We start from the raw sequence: 22,647 nt of genomic DNA, 5'->3' as shown, positions 1-22,647 counted from the left end.
AAAAAAAAAAAAAGACAAGAAATAACAAGTGTTGGTAAAGATGTGGAGAAAAGGTCATCCTTGTGCACTGTTGGTAGGAATGTAAATTGGTGCAGCAACTATGAAAAACAGCATGGAGGTTCCCCCAAAAATTAAAAATAGAACTACCGTATGATTCCACTTCTGAGTATTTATCCAAAGAAAACGAAAACACTAACTCAAAAACATACATGCACCCCCAGGTTCACTGCAGCATTATTTATAACAGTCAAGATATGGAAACAACCTAAATGTCCACTGATGGATGAATGGATAAAGAAAACGTGGTGTGTGTGTATGTGTGTGTGTATATATATATATATATATATATATAATTATTCAGCCATAAAAAAGAATGAAATCTTGCCATTTTCAACAACACAGAGAACCTTGGGGGCATTATGCTAAGGGAAATAAGTCAGAAAGACAAATACTGTATGATCTCTCTTATATGTGGAATCTAAAACAAAAAGCAAAAAACATAAAACAAACAAACAAAAAAAACCTCATAGATACAGAGAACAGATTGGTAGTTGCCAGAGATGGAGTGTGTAAGGTGTGTGACGTGTGTGAACAGAGCCAAACGATACAAACTTCCAGTTATAAAATAAGTCATGGAGATGTAATGCACAGCATGGTAACTATAGTTAATAGTACTTATTGCATATCTGAAAGTTGCTGAGAGAGTGAATCTTAAAAGTTCTTATCACAAGGAAAATACCCTGTAACTATATATGATGATGGATGTTAACTTGACCTATGGTGGTGATCATTTCATAATAGATACAAATATCAAATCATTATGTTGTACACCTGAAACTAATATAATGTTGTATGTTAACTACATCTCAATAATAAAAAAAAAAATGTCTCTTTGAGGATGTTAAGCTGGGATCTGATGGTGTGAGGAAACTAGTCATGTGACGATCCGTGGACAAGCATTCCAGGAAGCAGAAACAGCTTGTACATAACTGCCAATGTCGGCAGGTACTTGGAGTGTTAAAAAAGGAATGAGGACAGTGTGGTTCAATCAAAAGGACAAGACTGTACAAAATGACATCCAAGATGGAGGCAGGGACCAGACCCTGCAGGGCTATGCAGCCTCAGGTGAGGAGCTTGGGTTTTATTCGCTGTGCCAAAATTGAGAAGTCAATGGAGGATTTTAAGCAAGGAAGCGACAAGATATAATTTTTGTTTTTAAAAGATCACATTGGCTTTTATATAGAAAATAGCTTTTGGGGGACAGGGTGCAAGCAGGAAGGCCAGTTAAGGGGCTTAGGTGACAATGTAGCCTTAATGTCAGATGCTATGCTTAGCATGCACAGTGTTCGCTAAATCCTCAGTCCCCCAAAGAGGTTTATGCAATTACACAAGGACTGGGGCTTGGCATAAGGACAGAGCCAGACTGACCCAGATACATAAGAAGTGGGGCTGTATGGCTGGGCTGAGTAACTTGCAAAGAGTAGACCAAGTCCTCAAAGTCAAGAGGTTTGAAGGCATGGCCAGGTTAGCAGTGACAGCAAGGTGTGGTCAACTGATTAGACTCACTTTGCGAGAAGTCCATCAGAGTTTTTCTGTAAATGGAAAGCAGTCAAAGGTGGCAGCCCAAGGCAGTCAGCCTAGCCATGTTCTAATTAAAGGGACCTAGCCCCAGGGTCCAGGGCTAAAATATTCTTAACCCATGCCTGAAAGCACAGCGTTCAAACTCTTTGGAACAAGTCCTAAGGCTCAGAGACTTCTAGGAACTCAGTATGGAAACTCAGCCTTGTTTTGTTTTTGATGGCAGAACAGAGTACCCAATGGAAGCCCTTTTCTCAACTGCCTTCCTGAAACTTCTTTTCCCATGACAAAGACCTAAAACCTACAGTTAATGCCGTAGTACAGCTTCTAGGTACATTCTCCTTTCATCCTTTCCGTTTTCACAAAAATCTCAGCTTCCTACTGAGGTTGATGTTTAAATGTTAAATGAGTGACACCAACTAAATGTGAACAAAAGCTAATTACTGAGGTAGCCAAGTCTACTATGTTTAATTAGATGTTGAGGAAAGTTACCATCTTCCCCAAGTCACAAAGCTGGAAGTACCTATTAAGTTTGTTTGCTTATTTCTTTTCTCTCTCTCCTTCCATCCCTCCCTCTTTTCTCTCCCCGTCCTTTCCCTTCTCCATCCTTTCGATCTAGAATTCCAGATATTATACCTGTTTAAACGGATGTACAGTAATGGGGGGGGTTGGGTAAATTCAGAGGTTTACCTCGCAATCTAATTTTGTTCACAGATAAGCAAGTTAAGCTAAACTATAACAGAGGTTAAAAAAATTCGAGCAAATGATATCTGTCAACCTTCAACCACTTCAACTAACATTTGTTCCCTTCTGCAACAAGCAGAAATTGGAAATGAAGGAGCAGAAGAGAACGCAGGGCTGAGCAGGCCAGAGATCAGGGCTGTAGCTCTCACAATGACTTGTGAGAACTTGAGGAAACCTCTTGAGCTCGCTAGACCTTTGTTTCTGCAAGACAGGGTGCTCCCTAAATTCAATTCTAGCCTTAAAAAGGATCTGAGTATTCTTTCAAAGTATTTATTGCAAAGTCAAAGAACATCTGAATGGAGAGTACAGAAGACAGATGATTTCATGTATCATACATGGAGCTATATCTGTTTAAGCTTTAGGTTTCTAACAGAGGTCCTTTGCATTATATCACAAAGCTGGACAGTGGGGGAGGGGAGATCTGGAATGCTACCTGACTTAAAGCTGCTCATTCTTTTCTCCCGCGTCCACAGGCACTGCAAGATGGTCGGTAACTACAACCTTTCACCATCTAAGTGCCAAGGATTTGGATAATGAAAGTGAAAAGATACTAAACCATTAAGCAAAATGCTTTCTTGTTTGCTAAGACTGCAGAAACAATCTAGCATGAAAATGGAGTTTTGTTTGAGACCCAAGTCCAACTCTTCAGGTGTGGCTATGGTTTGAGAACTGGAACCACACACAATCTCGCGTCCGAACCCACTAACCAAGCAAACACAGTTGTTGTTTCCTCATGATTCCATTGAATGGTATCAGTTTCTCTACTCCCACCAGCTCCACTTTCCAGAACCAGCTTCTCCTTCCTCATGGAGTGCTGGGAACTCCTGAGCCCAGGCAGCCATCACTGTGATCTCCCTGCACGTTAGACATTTACCAGGTGGAGGACTTTAACCTGAAGCTGAGTGACCTACCTGAGCTGAAGAGGGCCCCAAGGCAAGCCCACCTGTCCTGGAGGATGCCTTCTGCCTCAGGTTGGCCAGAAAGCAGCCAGCCCCCCTCATCAGCACACCACAGGACATCATGGAGTTCTTGACAGCTATCAATAAGGAAGGTGACTGTGCATCAGGAGTTGTCTGTCTGATTCCTGGTTCTCCCCATGCTTTCTTACTTGTAGTGATATCAGGAGCAAAACCATTACATTCTCTCTGTATCTTCGTGGGATCCTCTTAAAATAGAACAAAACGGAGACTTCACAAAGATTGAGGAAGAATTCAGAAAAAAATGAAAAGTGGGAGCAGAACAAAAGGGTACAGAGTAGCAGTTAAAGGAAAGAGGCCTTAGAGCCACACTGCCTGGGTCTGAATCCCAGCTCTGTCACTATTTGCAGCATGACCTCGGGTAAGTTATTTAACCTGTGACTCAGTTTCATCATCATAAAATGGGGATAACAACAGTACCCACTCATAGGGTTGTTGGGAGACTTAAGTAAGTTAACGAGAACATGTGGAATGGTCTCTAGCCCAGAGTTAGAGCTTTGTAAGTGTTAATTATCACCATGTCGTCACCATCATCATTGTGGGTTTCTTAAAACTGAATGTAAACTTGTGGTTCTACTCTTGGAAAAGAATTATACCAGATATATGCCAAGTAAAGTACAAGAACCCTCAAAGATTAAGTAGTCAAAGGGGTGGATCCCCTTGAGCAGATGGAGGAAAATAAAATAACCATTTAGAGGACGGATAAATGCAGCCAAGGAGAACTGAGAGAACTTGCATGAGTGCATAAACGCTTTAAAATATCTAAATGCCAGGAAAACGGACTGTGGGGATTTACCTAACTTAATTAAGAAAACTAGAATAAAAACTAATTTACAGGTGGAAAACCACAAAAGACGTCATAGTGATGAGTTCCTACTCATAATTGTCAACCGGTACTATCAGTGACATGTGGAGCACCTGGTTTAAATAGAACAAAATCATAGAGGACTATCTATCAGAAACAGTGGGATGTCACAAGTGAAGATCTGGGGAGAAAATGAATGCAATCTGGGGAGAAATGAATTTTCTCCTTGTGTTTATGGAAAGCTGGCATTTTTGTTGTCCTTTTCCAGGTAATTCATCGCATGCTCCCACAGATACAACATGACTGTAACGTTCTCCTTGTATGGGAAAGGCTGGTGGATTTTATAGCCTGGTAAACACATCTATGGGCTGAGCTCTACTCAGCTGTGTTAGTCAACTTTTCACAAGCCTTGATTAGCTGGTTGACATTAGCCAGCTGTGGGAAAGGTCAACAGGAGAGAGTAATCAGGGACACTAGCCCTGGGAGAGCATCTCTCACAACTGCCTATTTACTGAATTAATTCTCCTGCCCCTCATTCTTGAGACACTCAGTTCTCCAATTATTACTGGAAGAGGGACAGTGCTCTCTCTCATTTCCTTCCACGCATGCTGCACATACTTGGGCTTAGGAAGCGGTGGCTTGCCAACAAGCACCAACAACAGCTCACCAAGCATGGCTGAACTATGGACAATTTCTCTATTAATTCTTCAGCATTTTTTAATTACCTATGAAAAATGTGTCACTTTTTTGATGTTAAAAAAACCTAAAAATTCTGCTTCCTTAGGCCAACCTACTTCACATCTAACTAATCTCTAAGATACAAGGTACAACAGACATAAATATGGAGAACAGAACTCAACTTAGTTTTTTGCATTTGTTTTTGTTTTAATCTATAAAGAGAGTTGACAAGACTCACAGGATTGTTGAAAGGATTAAAGGAGATAACCCATTTGAAAATGACTACTCCAGTACCTGGCATGTGGTACACAGGATTTGCTCCCAAAAGATGGGTTAATCTGTTCAGTCTAAAGAGACTAAATACTCAAAAGGCCCATGTCACTGCCTCTAGTGCTGGCACCAACTGGCCTTCCAACAGACCCATACCACCCAAGGATGAGCTAATCATCAACCCAAGGACAGAGGGGACCTCATTTACCAACTCACATGCACCTAGAGAAAGCTATATTCCATGGGCCACATTTGAATCCCCATTCTAATCGATGGCTCAGACCCTCAGGATTAGTGACTACAATACTGGATGCTTATACTTTATTCTTTAATGCAGAAGAAAGTTCAAAACAAGTAGGTCTGTCTTAAGCATCATCCAAGAGGATTTGTCATCCTGGAGTTTTTAAAAGTATTCTTATTCAAAATGCCATTCCTCGCATGGCTCTCAAGCACATGCCTATGTTCATATGGTCTAAAATGGGTCCAATTTTCTCTACGTGAGAAAAGTATGTCGAGTAGAGTAAGAACTTGAAACCTGAGTAAGAGTTTATTTTGCCTAAAATAAAACCCAGGTGTTATTTTGTTGTAATAGCTACAGACTACGTTTTTTTAAAAGAAATATATACAATAAAGGTAACGTCGTTATTTTTCAACCACTCTTCCAAATATTGTTATGACCAAATAGAAATTTTGTCCTGACCAATAACTTTTTCCTTCAAATTAAGTTCATTTTGAAAAATAGAAATAGACAGAAAAGCCCAGTTCTATTCTTAGTTTGTAGATACCTAAAACCTGAACATACAGGGACTCAAGTAATATTAAGGATGAATGATACACATTCTAGTCAGAGTGTGCTAGGAGTTTACGGTGCAGTGACAAACAACCCCAAATCTTATTACTTAACATGACAGAGATTTATTTCTTGTTCATACTCTATGTTCAATATTGGTCGGCTGGGGGCTTTGCTCATCATGGCCACTCAAAGGACTGCAGGCTGATTAAGGCCCAACAATGTGTTCACAAACACAGTGTCAGAGCAAGAAGGGGGAAAGTAATGAATCACACACAGACTGTTACAGCTTCCACCTGGAAGTGACAAATGTCCACTTGGGCTCACACTTCATTGGCCGGAGTAAGTTACATGGACATATCTAAATTCAAAGAGGGTAAGGCAATATAATTCCACCAAATGTCTGGAAGGCACCGAGCTGGACATTTCAGTGAACATCATTAATTGCTCTCTCAAATGACAACATTATCTAAGAACTTTGCGAAGCTCTTTCACATTCATTATCTCATTTGATTTCTACTCTACCCTTACAGCTTGGGTTCTATCAGCATCCTATGTACAAATGAAATAACCAAAGCTCGGAGAGATTCAGTGACTTACAGAAATAGTTTTTGGAACTCCAAATCCTAATCTTTTAGTTAAAAAGCTATTGAGGTAAAATCTTTGGACCCATAATTTACAGTACCTTCCAATTTGCTGTTTATTTGTGCTATTCATTAAACACATTATCTGACATTACTCATCTCATGTATATTATACATGTACTGTATCTCTAAATTACGTGTTTCCTGAGGACACAGTCATATAGTTCTTTGCGTTCTCCACAGCGTCTCAGCCACTTGAGAATCATAAAAGGCAGTATGTTTCTAAGTGTGTCCTAGTTGACTTGTAAAACACCTACAGAATCACAATTTTCTGAACACCAAGGCAGTGCTTTGAACATCTCAGGAGAAAGATGCCAACCAGATAAATTAAGGCAACTACGTACTTTACTGTTAGGGAGAACTTATGGCTGCTGCATTTGGAGATGTCCTCCAGATGCCACCTGCCTTTACAGTACAAGGTTTCACAGGTGTGAGACTTGACACGCATGTGCCTTTTTTCATCATATCAAATTACACCACGCATTACTGACACTGCATCATTCTTCCAACAGCTTCTACAGATTTGCACAAATTTCCGTTTGCCTTTGTTTCGACACAAAGTTCCTCTTTGTGAATTCACTAAAAGTAATTTTGCCATCATAATGTTATTTCCATAGATCCCCACAGGCAGAATTCCTTCTGAAAACACTGGAATGAATGCAGTGCTCTTGCATACGGGGCAAGATTGGAAGAATCAAAAACCAAGTGCTTCATTAGCACCGAGTCTGAATAAAAGCAGAGGTGACAACGGCAAAAGCAGTTCTCCAATAACTAGTCTAATCTTCCTTAATACAACCACATTCTGAAACTCACCCAAGACATGTGAAGGGAAAATGGAGGCACTATGGGCAATTAGACCAGAGCAGTTTCTGGGCAGACATGACTCAGCATGTCTGCTGCAGACAGCGCATGTGCCAAACCGTGTATGCAAACATATCTTATGTAACCTGCACTGGCTGTGTGCCACTTTTGTGTAAAAGTCATATAAAAGCAGCCACAGGAGAAGCCATGGGGCTCCCTCCCCGCTGCCAGCTGAAGAGAATAAAGCATGTCTACACTGGCCATCGGCTCCGCACATCTTTTTTCAACTCCCTGAGCCCCGTGGTCCAGTCCTCGGCGGTTCCCTTTCTGCACACAACATGCTACTTAACTCTCCTCAATTTCCTCACTTGTAAAAGTGGGATAATAACGGTACTTATTTCATAGAGTTGTGGGGATTAAATGAGATGATGCAAAAAACACTTAGAATATGCTTAATACATGGTAGGCAGTCACTAAATGTTAGTTATTACTTTCCTTTGAATTGCTTCCACTTGAGCTAGCTGAGCTTGGATATTAACATATGATTAAATATTAGGGCTGGAAGGGACTTTGGAATCCAACTGCTCCAGAGAAATTCAAGGGATCTGCCTGGGATCACAGTTTATGATGGAGCCAAGATGGGATCTAGGTCTCCTGATTGTAATTTTATGTGTAGTAGGAACACCTTGTTTAGAATGGTGTTTGACACAATACAGAAGCTGTCTACTTGATTCTGCATGAAACAAAGTTGATTTACTTTGGTTAGTTTTCATTTCTTCTGAAAATCTATCCATTTAAGTACACAGAACACAACACAACGCCCATCACTGTTAAATTCTGTCCTGAATACAAAAGGAAGCAAGCCCAAATATTAAATCAAAGCTCTTTGCAGCCTAGAGGTAGGACTCCAGTCTGAAATTAGTTCTATTTTGCTCACCAGCTTAATGATATTGTCAGTTGTTTTTTAATTAAGTTGCCCTTAACTGCTACACTACACTAATTTTAAGAGCTAACGGACACACTTGCTGTGTTCCAATGTACTTTATAGAGAAATAACTTGAATTGGTTCTCTTTTAAAAGGTTTAGATAAGGGCATTTCAGAAAACAGCTTAAAAGTGTTTTTCCAGGTAATGAGAGCAGAAATTCCTGCAAGTTTCCAGGCTCTGACAGTTAAATTCTCATTCCTCCAAAGTAAGCCACTGAATTTCTTTGTCTGTGAAATAGAAATCATGACCCTTGTAACCCAGGGGGGATATAGAGGAGCCATGTGACAAGGGCATTACTCAAATAGATGGTGGCAATTTCCAAAACAACCGCAAAGGTGAATGTCCTCTTTTTATTCTCTTTCCAGAATCAAATCAGCATTCAGAGAGCAGGTGTGCCATCCTAGCTTCTCTTCTGCCCCTATAAAGATTCACCCGAGACACCTCTTAACCAAAATAGATGAAGCGAACCAAAGTCAGCATGTTGCCATAACATTGAGAAACAAAAGAGACATTGCCTCCTTCTGGGGAGACATTGCCTGATTGAAACAGTAATGCGAATTCCCAGCAGACCAATTGTTTGCACAGAATCTGTTATTGCTGTTCCTTAGCAACCAATGCTGTTCTTCAAAGGCACTGTGAATGGAGAGCCAAGTCCCTTCTTCTGTCTCTTGTATCTGAAGTGTGACTTGAGAGTGATTAAAATGAATGCTCTACTGGCATCTTGGACGTACTCACGCAACTAACAAAGCTTGCCCATGGAGTTGAGAAGTCAGATGCTGTTTCGGGCAATGGAAGTCTCCAACAACCAAGTACATTATCACTGTTTGTGCAGGTCAACTCAGATGCATACGATAGCATCTGGTCTACTCTGGTGGGCATCTACCACGACATTCAACTCCCCATTCTCTTACCCAGTCCCTGTTCTACTCTGCCACTAGCACTAAAAGAGACAACTGATGTGTGAGGCACTCAAGATACCCAGATGCTCTGGTTAAATAAATAAACCTCTACTTAAAGTGAGAAGACACCACAAAATTTAATGACAATATGCAACTAAAAAAATGTAGGAACTGCTATATAATTGCTCTATTTCTATTCGAATATAAATGCAAAAGAAAGTAAGATCTGTCACTCAAATACTTCATTTAATTAACTCAAACTATAAAGACTAGTTTGGTTGCAGTGTAATAGGTTCTTTGTTACTGTTATTTATTTTCACTGCTTAAAATCCTGGGTTTAATGCCAATAATCCTCCCACCCAAGTTTCCATTAGACTCTTCTTAAAATGTAAGTGATAAATGACCCTATAAAGAACACTGTAATTTGATTTTTATGGTACTTTTCCCACTGAATATCTCTGGAGTGGACTTTGGAAAGTCTCCTCAGTAATCTAGTTGAGCTTTAATATTGCTCATTTGTTCATTCATTCATTTGTTCATTCATCATTCATCCACGCATTCAACAGTATTTACTGACCATCTTGGTGCCAGAAACTGTGTTAGGTGCTAGGGATTCAGACAAGATAAACATGTTTCCTGTTCTCGGGCTTAGAATCTGAAGAGGGCAACAGAAAATTAGCAGCCACAGACAATGCAGCAGACTAAGTACTAACGATAAAAGAGGACTGAGGCTACAGGAGCGCCAAGCAAGGTGCTCTTTCTCAGACCCAGAGGGGGTTCAGGAAAGACTTCCTGGAAGTAACGATGATGAAATAGAAGAGGTGAAGAAGCACTAGAAAGTGTTCTGGGAAGAAGGAGTATCAGGCACACAGGCCAGGAAGACGGAGGACATGGCAAGAGAAAGAAATGGAGAGAAATTCATTATAGATATAGATGCAGCTGGGCTGGGATAATTAGGTCAAGAGAGGTAAACGGGGCCAGACTATGAAGGCTGTATAAGCCAAGCGAAGGTGTTTAGCTTTATTCTAAGAGTGCGGAGGAGGCATTAAAGGGTGCTAAGGAGGAGGGTGCAAGTGTTCTTGAACTATGGCCTCTTGTCATCTCGGCATCTGCTGGAAGGTGATCACCTGCACCGTCAGACCACCTCACCTCACAGACATGCCACCCAACCCCACTCCACTCTAGAAACTACTACAGACATTTCATAACCACTGAAAGGTGGTATATTTTGGTATAAAATAATACCTTTGTTAAAATTAAAAAGCTATCAGTCGGTCATGTTCTTGATCTAGAAGGGACTTTAAAGATCATGTATTCTAACCCCTCTCACTTTTCATGTAACGAAACAAAGGTTAAGAAAGGTGAACTGTCTTCTTGGAGGGCCTGTGGGTGCTGAAGGCTGAGCAAGGCCTAAAATCCAAGTTCCTGTTGGTTATTCTTCTCTGGAGTAATAATATCAGAGAGTGAAGTCTACCTAATTTGACTGGTTTAGACATTTTTCTTCTCTTATTATACAAACTGAGTTAAAGGAATTTTTGACTTTACTAATATATTTGAAAGCTGAGCAGCTCTCTTGAATGATCTTCATCAGGAATGTAATATAAGAAATACTGTGATGGAGCCCTGTTAATAATGGAGATTTATATCTTGAATGCATAGAAGACCTTTAAATGAAACCTCAGGACTTTTTCCAGTGTTAGCATCATCTAATTAAAAGCAGAATCATATGATACAAGCAGTATCCTCACAGAAGAAAATTTTTTAAAAAAATTAAAGCCCCTAGAAACAAAAGAACAATACCACCACCTCAACAAAACTAGGCTCTGGCTCCAAAGTCATCCTATGCATTACTCAAGTGCCCCAAGAAAAACAGCTGTTATACAGACTTTAATTATTGCTTTTAAAGATTCCTGGAAAACTAAAGTAGTAGTCATAAACTTTTCGGGTAATGTACATCCCACCAGCACAATTTAATTACATTACATATGAGGTTGAGCTTTACAACCTGGCTAGCTTATAAACATTTGGCTAGGAATTCAAACAGGCCATGTTAACGGCTTCTGCTAACCTTAACTTAAAAGACCCTGAGCACTTTTAAAATTAAGAAAACATAGGCACATGTTAGATTCTATTTTTGTGTGTGTGCGTAAGGAAGACTGGCCCTGAGCTAACATGTGTTGCCAATCTTTCTCTTTTTGCCTGAGGAAGATTGTCATTGAGCTCACATCTGTGCCAGTCTTCCTCTATTTTATATGTGGGATGCCACCACAGCATGGCTTGATGAGTGGTGCCAGGTCCACGTCTGGGATCTAGACCTGTGAACCCTAGGCCACTGAAGCGGGGCACTCAAACTTAACCACCACACCACTGGGCTGGCCCCCCTAGATTCTGTTTTTATCTGTAGCAAAATAATACATATAAACTATAGCCCCCATCTTTCTAAGACCCAGTCCTGGAGGACGTTGTTCTACGGTTTACTATATGAGCAAAGCTGAGAAAATGGTACCATTTGCTTAAAAATCTCCTACCAAAGAGCTTAACTCACCCTCAAAGGAAAGCATGGTTGAGAAATACCCTAAAAAAAGACAACCAACTAACAAGTCTGCATACAGCGGATATTTGGTATATTTCAGTAATTTTCCAGTTTTCTCAATCAGTTTCCGTTCATTTGTTTATCCTTTCATTAAAGAAGAATATATTTTAAGAGAACTATATTTGGAACCGAAAAGGTTACAAAAAAACTTTTTTTTGGTAGTGCTTATATAAAAACTAGGGCAACATACCAAATTTGAAAAGGCATAATTTCTAATCAAGATATAAGTGGACTGTTGCTCCTAATTAAGATATAAGTGGACTGCGCAGTCTGTAAACGCAAGCGCTGAAGAAATGCAAAGCAAGAAAAATGTAGGAGAAATTTTTTTAACTTTTTATTTTGAAATAACTTTAAACGTATAACAGAGTTGCAAAGATAGTGCCGAGTTCCTGTATATCATCCACCCAGCTTCCTCCAATGCTAACATCTTACATAACCATGGTATAATTATAAACTAAGAAATTAACATTGGAACAATATTAACTAAACTACAACTTCATTTGAATTTCTGATTTTTTTCACTAATGTCCTTGAAGGAGTTTGGGACATGCCACCCCAAAATATGATGCTTTGGAATATTGATTATTTGAGCTGAAGGCACTCGAGAAACAGGAGATGCAGGAAGGGCTCTGTGACCTCCCCTTGTCTACCTGAAAACAAACCAGAAAATTTCCCATGAGAAAGGACCCCTCCTTGTACCAGGAAGAGAAAATCCTCATCACCAGAGACTGGGAATCGATACTGAAATGGGTCTGCACAAACAAACTTACTAAAATAACTCACATCTTCCACTAGTTCTCTCCCACCCCATATTTCTCATCACTTCCCCACAAGTTACTGCCCCTAGCCCAAACCCCTTTGTCTTGTCATTTCCTCACAAATCTTATCATTTCTTTGTCTAAAAGGTATAAAAGCTTTCTGCTCTGGTCACGTCTTCAGGTCTTCATTCTCTTGTGAAGGCTCCCATGTACATCCAAAAATTTAATAAAACTCGTATGCTTTTCTCCCGCCAACAGTCTCACGTCAGTGTAATTCCTAAGCCCAGCCAGAGACCCTAAGAGGGTAAGAATTTTTCCTCCCCTACATACTTTTTCTCTTCCTGGCTGCAATCCAGAATCCCACATTGCATTCAGTTGTCATGTCGCCTTAGTCTCCTTCAATGCATTACAGTGTCTCAGTCTTTCCTCGTCTTCACTCTTTCATGACCTTGACACTTTTGAAAAGTAGTGGTCAGGCATTTTGTAGAATGCTCTTTGATTCTGGGTTGTGGATTTGGGGGAAGAATATCACAGAAGTGAAGTATTCTTCTCATTGCATCCTATCAGGCTGTAAACGGTCAACATGACTTCTTAGTGGTGGTGTTCACCTTGATCACCTGATTAAGGTGGTGTCTGCCTGGCTTCTCCACTGTAAAGTCACTACTGTTCCCTCCCAGTCTCCACTCATTGCAAGTGAGACTCGAAGTCCAACCCACACTCAAGGGGAGAGGAATTAAGCTTTACTTACTGAAGGAAGACGTCTCAAAGAATTTGTCAACATGTGTTAAAACCATCACAGTAACAAGTATTTTGGGAGAGATACTTTGCATGTATGCAAATATACTGTTTCTCAAAGTTTTGCCCTAATCTTAGCAGTCATCGATGGATCTTACAGCAACTTACTGTGGTGTTCTAATGATGATATTCTATTTCCCTCATCTCTTCTATATTTAATAATTGGAATTCTTCATAAGGAATATATATTCCTTCTCCTCATTTATTTATATTAATATGGTATCACTTATATTTATTTTATTCTTTGTATTGTAATACAATACTATAATACTATATTGATTTATTTTGTGGCTAAAATTGCTCCAGCTTTGGCCATTGAAGGCTCTTTTAGATTAGCTTCTGTGTCCTTTTTAACATGTTCTCATTTTTCTTCTTAAGCATGTCCTTACCTTCTGGTGCTAAAAGATGCTCTAGGTTCATCTTGTAATTTCCTCTCCTCACCCTAGAATCAGCCATTTCTCCAAGGCACACTGGTTCATTTTATAGGAAAATGATATTTAGAAACTGACATCTGGGCACTGGGTGTGCTCACTGCTCCAGAGTGTTACTGTTTCTAGGTCCTCTCAGGGGGCAGAGCCAGAAAATATACCCATGTAATATTAACCTATGTTCACACAGATATCTGTATGTCCATATGTACATTAAAGTAAACATCCTGATATCTCCCACTTTCACCCAGCACCAAAGGATTCATTCACACATCCTCAGTAGGGTAGTTTCTAATCAGAGAAAGGTTTTGATCAAAGAAAGATTACCCAAAACAGGCAAGTCTTAGGCCAGACTGAGAGGGGAAAATACTGAAATGGTCACTAATTGAGTTTCTTTGAAGAAAACCTTCTCAGCAGGTGGTAGCAGGTCATAATGACTACCTTTTATAGGTGAGAAAAGACAGGCTCCAAAGTGGCCCAGGGCCTTGGCCAGTATCTAACACACTCCTCTCTCTTGCAGAGAGCAGTGCAGGCCAGGGAAAAGCAAGGAGCGACGGCAGAGAAGACATACGCCAGGGTGGTCAGGGCACCCTCCTGGTGGAGGCAGAGTACGGGGTCTCCGAGTAGGGAGGCTGCCTGGCCTCCCTCCCCAGTACAGTGCAGTACATTTAGGGTCTACCCAGGGGCATCCCACACCTAAACCCTGCTTCTGCCTCCTTGGGTAATCGGTTTCATCTCTTGGTACCTGTTTCTTCATCTGGAAAATGATTACAACATTTTGTTACCACACAAGCCAACAATAACAGGTAAAGGAATGAAAAGATGGATGCAAACTGTTCTGCCTCATAGGAGTGTGGCTTCCAGAGCTGTTACAAGAATACAAATAAATAATGCAACTGAAAATGCACTATAAATGCAATATAAAGTTTTAACAGCTCTAGATGAATATAATGTACTTTAATATCATGGGAAGTATGACCTGAATATATTAGTGTATAAAATCTAGAAATGAGACAAATTCAAAAGATCCAACTGAAAAGGATTCAGACTTAAAGCAAGAGAGGCTTCCAGTACTGTTAACATATCCAAGTAGTTTGTGACATTAATTCTAAATGCTGAGCTTCTCTTTATTTCAGCCCTGGAATACAAACTCCCAGAAGACAAGAAGACAAGCCAATGCCTCAGGGACATTTTGGATTTCCAAGAGGCCAGAGACTCTGGGTATAAACTAGTAACTCTTTCAGTGCCAGACGCTTGTTTATTTTTCTATGCAGCTTTTTGCAATTTCTGCCACACAGGACAATTTATCAGCATGGGTAGAGAGGGAGTACAGGATGGATTAAAAGCAAAGACTCTGGGGCCAGATCATGTGGACCCAAATCCTGTTTATGCCACTTATTAGCTATATAACCTTAGGCGTTTTCAATGTATAACTTCTCTCTGCCTCAGTTTCCTCATATGTAAAATCGAGAAAATGACAAGACACTACCACCAGAGCTGTTGTGAAAATAAAGGAATTGACATGTGTAAAGCACTTAGAACGGTGCCTGGGACATGGCGAAAACAGTAAGTGTTAGCTATAATTATACTTCATTAATAATCTTATCAGGTATAATTCCTAAAGAGGGGGCATGGGCTGTGAGTTCACGGTACTGGCAGTTATTAGCATATTTAATCACATGAGGAGAGGACAGAATCACATTGAATACACGTATAGCCTGGTTTCTAGAACTAACTTCACGCCCAGGATATGATTTTTAGGGAGCAGGGAAAGATGGGCTATGGGACTCTGCTTCGGGGCAGCAGCTCCCCGGCCCAACCTCCCTCCCTCCACTTCCCAGCACACACGCCCACTCTGAGCATGTTCTCACAGTCCCCTGACACATAATCCTCCCCATCGCTCTACACATGTTCGATGCTGTTCATCCTTAAATGCTACTTCCACTGCTGGCTCCTCTTCAGCACCTTTCCTCACGTCAGCCAATCCCACCTGTTTTTCAGTCTTTCCTATATATGCTGAGAAGTACACCATTCCAAACATAACTTTTACCACATTACCCGTGCATGTTTGGTGTCCATCCACTTGGACTGTGAATTCCTTGAGAATAAGAGCCATGTTTTACACAGGCTTGTGTCCTTTCAGCAGTGAGTCTCAACTGGGGATAGTTTTGTCGCCAGGAGACATTTGGCAATGTCCATAGATATTTTTGGTTGTCACACCTGGGAAGGTGGGGTACTACTGGCATCTAGAGAGTGGAGAACAGAGATGCTGCTAAACATCCTACAATGCACAGGACAACATGCCCTTCCTCCTCTCCCATAACAAAGAATTACCTGGTCCACAATAATCCTTTACCACCCTGTACCAAGGTTGAGAAACCATGCCCAACCGTGTCCAGGACAGTGGAAAAATAAGATGCATTCCAACTGCATGCTTTTTCTTCTAATCTCAATGAGCCAAGCACTAAGTCTTAACTTACATTCCAGGGTCTTATCCACTAACATGGGTTCCCTTCTTTTTATTACCAGCGATAATAATCATGAAAACAAGAGGGTATATCTGGTCTTTAGACTATTTCAGCCTTGTGGTATTAGTGTCACCCTTAGCGGCACCAATAATCCTTAGTGGCAATCAGCAGTACTGATTATTCAATTCTCACTATGAACAAAGACAATGACATCTCCTGAGCATTGAGAAGACAACCAGATAGGTCAGTCCCTGTCTCCCACCTCAGCCCTGCCATAGGCTCTGAAGGCCTTTGCCAGCAGGCTCAGCCCAGATTACTTATCTGGATATTAGCAGCCTGTCCCGAGGGCAGTTAGGGTCTGAAGTTGATTTTGTTGCTCTTGCCCAGATGTATCTAAGGTATCTAAGGTGACCAGGATGGACTCCTGCCTACCTCGCTGTAGTTCTCTCACACCACCCTGTCAGACGTGTCCAGTTCCCATGAATGAGGTTTAGCATTAGATTTCTAAGTGGGTTCCAGTTCAACCCTGTAATTCAGGTCCTCCTCTACCTCTGAGTCACAGCAGGCTCAGCTGTCCAGGGGATGGGCTCTGCTCCCAGTATCCCAGTCACTGGCTGTGGACCTGTTTCAGCCACAAAGGTCCTGATGGTGCCAGAGCTCTGGAGCCAGCCTGAACAGTAGAGAGGTCTGTGCCTGCTTCCCTCAACAGCTTAGACTACCTGGCTTCAAGGCTCTACTGGATATCAACGCCTCCCCTTAGAAGGTAGGATATGAACCTTTATTTACTTATTTACTTTTTTGCTGAGGAAGGTTTGCCCTGAGCTAACATCTGTTGCCAATCTTCCTCTATTTTGTATGTGAGCTGCCATCACAGCATGGCCACTGACAGACAAGTGGTATAGGTCTGCACCCAGGAATCAAACCCGGGCCATCAATCAGAGCAACCAAACTTAACCTCTAGGCCACTGGGGCTTGCCTAACCTTTATTTTAAATAATTTATAGTCATAAAAGATCTGAACAGCACCACTGTGACTCGGTAAGCTGGATCCTTGAGGAGTGAAGCCCTACAGCCAGTGCCTCTAGCCTAGTCCACTGTGGCTTGCACAGCCTGTTTTACTGCTCAGCTGGAGCTCAACATGGCCCAGGGGAAAGCTGCACTTGACATATGCAAATTATTTCTTTAAATTTTAATAGTATAATATATAGTGATTGTAGAAAATAAAATAAATGAATTATAATAAGTTGCTGTCCCATGCTCAGATTTCATTTCATCACATAAATGTGACTAAGTCTCAAGACTTCTTATGCAGTCCAGAAAATGGAAGGTGACAGATGAAAGGAATAGATTGAGACCACAGCAATCCATTTTCTACTTAATTTCTATTTTGTGAGAATGTTTTTAACAGACTCTTTACCCTCCCTTAACTATATTCTGCTCAGACTTTTCTCTCAAAAACAAAAAACTTGTAAATATGTCAGAGTTATTAAAGTAAAAAGTTGCCCAGCAAATAATATTCTTTCTAATCAACCTAGCCTCTAAATTACAAAATTCACAGATATTCTACCATTCACAGGACAGTGCCTATTGATACAATCTTCCAAGTCACCAACAGATCCTGAGGGAATATACATAGCTGAGTGCTTGCATTAAATCAGCATGAGTTAGAGCCAAGTCATGGTAAGCTGCACCTGCAAGGAGCACAGGAGATAACTGAAGGGACGCAGATGTTTACAACTATCATGTCCATGCACTAACTTGAAATCAGAGAATTGTAAAATAGGTTTTGAAGAAAATTTTATAAATACATGAAGAAGAGATGGGATTTCTGGAATGACTGAGTGAGGAGCTCAGCAAATCTATTCCCCCAAAAGCAATGATAAACCTGTACAAATTTGTTGAAAACAACCATTTAAAGATTCTGGATATTGACCAAAGGCATACAACAAATTGAGAATGATTTATTCCAGAAAACCTACTGCATCTCAGGAAGAACAGCAGGAGTCCGTGGCATTTTAGCCAAGGGCCACGCCTATCCCTTGCTCCCACCCATCTCAGCTCCATTACCTGGAAAGTTCTACTGCAGCCCCAGCAGATGGGGAAGGCTGTGGGAATTGGCAGTTCTACTGCCCTGCTGCAGGGGGCCGACTTTATTTGGAGCAGAGCATAAAAAGTTCCTGCCTGAGGCACCAACAGAAACAACAATGATCTCAGTGGCAAACCATCAGGAAAGGCTAACGTTACGGGTAGCCTGAGGTCTGGATACTGTTTGGGACAAGAACAAAATGGGAGACGAGCCAGAAATTTAATAGGGAGATCCAAGGAAAGAAATAACCAGAGAGGGGCTGGCTCTGTGGCCGAGGCTACACAACTATGCACGGGGGCGGGGTTGGGGAGATAAAGCAGAAAAAAAAAACAAAAGACTGGCAACAGTTCTTAGCCCAGGTGCCAATCTTTAAAAAAAAAAAAAAAAAGAAAGAAATAACCACAGAGGCTGGCTAAGATCTCCCTTATCTCTGGTGGTCTGGAAGCTGTGCACGCACAGGAAAGACCAGACCAGGCTCTAATGAGCTACTTGCTACTTGTCCTTGGATGGATTTTCCCTTAGTCATTGCAATGTCTAGCACATCAAATGATAACTCAACTCATTTATCTCTACCCACTACGGTCACAAATCACACATTACAGACCACCTATGTTATCTCCTTTATTACACAGATGGGAAAACCAAGGTCTCTGAGCAGTTTAAGAACACGGATTTCTAAGGGGCTTTGCCAGAATTCATTTACCTGCAAATTGGTTAAGTTTGGATTGCCTGTACCAGATATACATAAAGATCTTCCTCAATCTATCTTTGTTCTACATTTAGTCTTCCTTCTCTTTGTTTTACTCCTTATTCCCCTGAGAATTCTTTTGAAGGAAGAGAGAATAATATGGGCTTTTCAGGAAGTCACTTCTTGTGGGTGCTCGTAAAGGTGATAAACTCTACACTGGAGAGTGGATCACACCTGTCCCATGAAAGGCCACCTATGGTCATTGCTCTTAACTGATCCTCTTACATTCTGTTCTACTTTTTCATAACTCCAGACTTCTGGTTCTAGTTTTTCATTTTACACATTTTGTGGGTGACAAGCTATGTTAAAGATACTCTTTTGGTTAAGTACCTATCATTCCCAGGGAAAGTGGCCATGACACAGATATAAGCTTCAGTTCCAACTGACATCCAAAACTTCTAAGTATTAACATTTTTGTTTTTACAACACAGCTCCTTTCTATAATAAAAGACTATCCATGCATGTCCTCAAGCCCTCTTATTATAAATACTGGTGTTCACGCAAGTGATTATAAGCTCTCTGGGAGACAGCAGAACACTCCATACGAATTAAAGACGGTTTTCCCCAAGCTTGGTGGAATGCAAGAAGTTATTTCAGGTTGGTGCCAAGGAAACCGGCTCCCAAGACAACCTTTATCCGTTCCTGTCTTTCTTGTTGGCTTGACATTTGGCTCATCCTTGGCATTCAGTCAGTTTTAAATCACTAGGAAAAATAATGAACAAATCTCAGTATTTATACAGCTGACATCTTGCTGCTCAGAACCTTGTGTAATCTGTCCTTGTGATAAGGACAGCCAGAAATTTGAATATTTTAGCCTAACAAGTATTCAACAAAGAGTACAAAGCAAAGAATGCAGTAGGGCTGGCTTGTTGTCCTACTCACTCAGTGGAGTGAACCCCTTCTTCAGTTTTTTCCTTCTTTTTTAACTTGAAGACAGCATCTGGGGATACAAGGCTCAAACCTGGGGCAGGCTTAGAAGGGTGATGTCTCTATCAAGGGAAAACACCTGGGTGAGACCAATTCATCACAGAAACCACGTCTGTTCTCTCAAATGGGAAAAAAACAAATACTGAAACACGTCTGGAGGCAGTGTGGTATGGATTTTGTCGCCAATTATACCTGGGTTTGAACTGTAGCCACCATGTACCTGCTCAGTGACCTTGGACAGTTTCCTTCGTTTTTGAGCTTTTCTGAGTTTCCTTAACTGCACAATCGATTAAATAATTTTTAATCGAGATAATTTAAGTAAAACACCCAGCATTGTTTATATGCGTTTACACATGTCACCAACTGCCCCTCACTTTCTGCCTTACAATGCTGTCCAGAGGCAGGTGTTAACAATAATAAACTTGTCTCTATGCAGATACTGGAATACATCTTCTTGTCCTAATTGTAATTTCTGACAACAACAAATATTACAGGACTCACTCTGTAATTTAACAACTCAAATCCTACTTTTTTGGCCAGCACGAAATAATTAACTTTTACTTCACACTTTTCCCTGAGACGCTTCTACAAGATCAGAGATCTTAACAGTAGCATGATCCACACAGCAGGATTCCATAGGTCAGCCACCAACAACATAAAAAGGCTAGGAATTATTTCAGATCACGATGTTGCCAGATAGAGTACAGCTCCCTAAATAGAACATTTTAGGGTACGTGATCCCCGACACCCCCCCGGCCCCACCCTCCCCACAAACTACCTGGCCAGCTCCCTCCTCTGTCAAGAAAGGCCTGGATGTGATGGGATCCTCTGCATGCCTGAGTCCAGGGCACTCCACAGGCACCAGGTAGAAGGCAAGGAGCTGCTCACATTTCAGGCTGACACACCGCACCTGCTGTCAAGGCTACTTCACACCCTGGCCGGGAGACGCTCCTCTCAACTCTCAGCAGTGCCCACTGCAATGACTACATGTGAGTGAAGAACAGTCACTGAATCACCATGATGACTCACGCATCGAAAAGAAAGGCCTTGTCTGGGCTCACAGGCCAGGCGGCTATCTCCAGGGGAGAATCTGATCTTGCTGGCTAAAAACAGCAGGTAGGAGGCATAAGCCCTGCAAATACTTTTTTAATTAAATGGAGGATTTTTTTCCCTCCCCTCTTCCTTTGCTCTGCCTGTGTCTTCCTTTTCTCCTTTCTCTCCTCTCTTACCAGATGCTCTTAGACACTCTGGGTCACATCTGCCAGCCCGTGAACAATAAATGCTAAGACAAAAACAGACCCAAAACAAGAGGTCCCACCAGCCAACAGCAACCACTGCTCAGTAGCAATAATTTTGCAAAGAGCAATGAAGGCAGTTCTACATTTCAAATTTCTGGTCTAAAATTTAACTGAAATCCAACTAGTAATTATATTTTAGTTATTGCTGAAAATAGACCCTTTGCATCCTGAAGCAGAGATCCATATTCTAACTCGGAAAGTGAAAGAAGGAAAACAGAAGGACCAGAACAACCAGATAGAATCAGAAAATGTTGCCAAGTTCTCAGCACAGAGATATCCCTAACACCTCAAATGTTGATTCTTTTAAAACCAACCCACCATTTGTTCTGAAAACATGTCAAATAGTTTATGTTATAAACTAAATTCATTCTCTCTCCCCAGTGGCATCTTCCCCCCACTTCCCATCATGCACGCCCCCCTCCCGGGCTCTTAATCTTGCCAGTGTTCTAAATTAGAGTCCTTGGAGTTCATCCTCCAATCCTCTCTGCTTTAAATCTGCGATTAAGATTTTACCTTGTCAACGTCTTTCAAAATTGCATCTCCTCTCTTCATTGCCTTTGCTTTGCCTTGGTTTACTCAGTCTCCTCCCAGGTGACTGTTGTGGTCCTCCATGCATCACACATTTTACTTGTAAATAACGCACCTAATCCTGTCACTCCCTGCTTAAAACCTCCCCCAACTCTGTTGCCTTCAGTTTGTCATTTAAGGCTCTTCACAACCCACTAGCTAGCTAGCTAACCTCTCCAGCTCCATCTGGCACCAGCCCGCGCCTAAGCTCCAGCCTGCTGAGCTGATGAATGTCCCATGAACACACTCATAGCCTCTGTAGCATCACATCTCACATGTGTCCAGTCTTTCCTGAGATGCCCCTCCACACCCCTACACTGAGTCTCCCCTCTGTGCTCTCAACTCTTTGTCCCGAGCTCTAATTTTGCACTTGGTTTACGATGCAATCGTACAGTCTACGGTAGTGTGTCTTATTCATCTCTGAATCACTGATACATAGTACTGGAGTCTGCTACTAAAAAATGACTCACTAAAAGAAATTCGAAAGGACATACTTCAGAAAAAAGGAAAATGACTGCAAATAGAAACCTCAGGAGAAAGTAACAATGCAGGAAGATATTGGTAAACACGTGGGTAAAATTAAGCAAATATTATTTAAAACTGTAAGAAAAATGTATAAATTGTGGAGGAAAAATAGGAAAGTTGAGGAAAGGTAAGTCTTTGAATTTTGGAGCATGAGTGGTAACATACTCATTAACCAGAAACTTTCTGAAGTATGCCCAATAAGGTAGCAAGAATGGCTACTAAGGGAATAGAAAGGAGGCACAGAACCTTCACAGAAACGGGGGAAAAAACTGGAACGAGAAAA

The 22,647-nt window shown here is 41.2% G+C and overlaps 1 protein-coding gene across 6 annotated transcripts in view; it reads right to left on the bottom strand.

Annotated features, from left to right (window-relative positions):
• TMEM108 (transmembrane protein 108) overlaps positions 1-22,647 on the bottom strand; it is a 326,114-nt gene that overhangs the window by 195,800 nt on the left and 107,667 nt on the right. The window contains exon 1 of one of the 6 annotated variants that reach the window (XM_070576062.1): positions 21,786-22,061. The exons of 4 other annotated variants lie outside the window; for them this stretch is intronic. The gene's annotated coding sequence lies outside the window, so the exon portion shown is untranslated. Of the gene's footprint in view, positions 1-20,752; positions 21,024-21,785; positions 22,062-22,647 lie in introns of those variants that run through there. One more of the 6 variants, XM_008534076.2, reaches the window with a different exon arrangement.

This window comes from Equus przewalskii, chromosome 15 (genome assembly GCF_037783145.1).
Source record: "Equus przewalskii isolate Varuska chromosome 15, EquPr2, whole genome shotgun sequence".
Lineage (NCBI taxonomy): Eukaryota > Metazoa > Chordata > Mammalia > Perissodactyla > Equidae > Equus > Equus przewalskii.
This window is presented reverse-complemented; position numbering and strand designations above follow the sequence as displayed.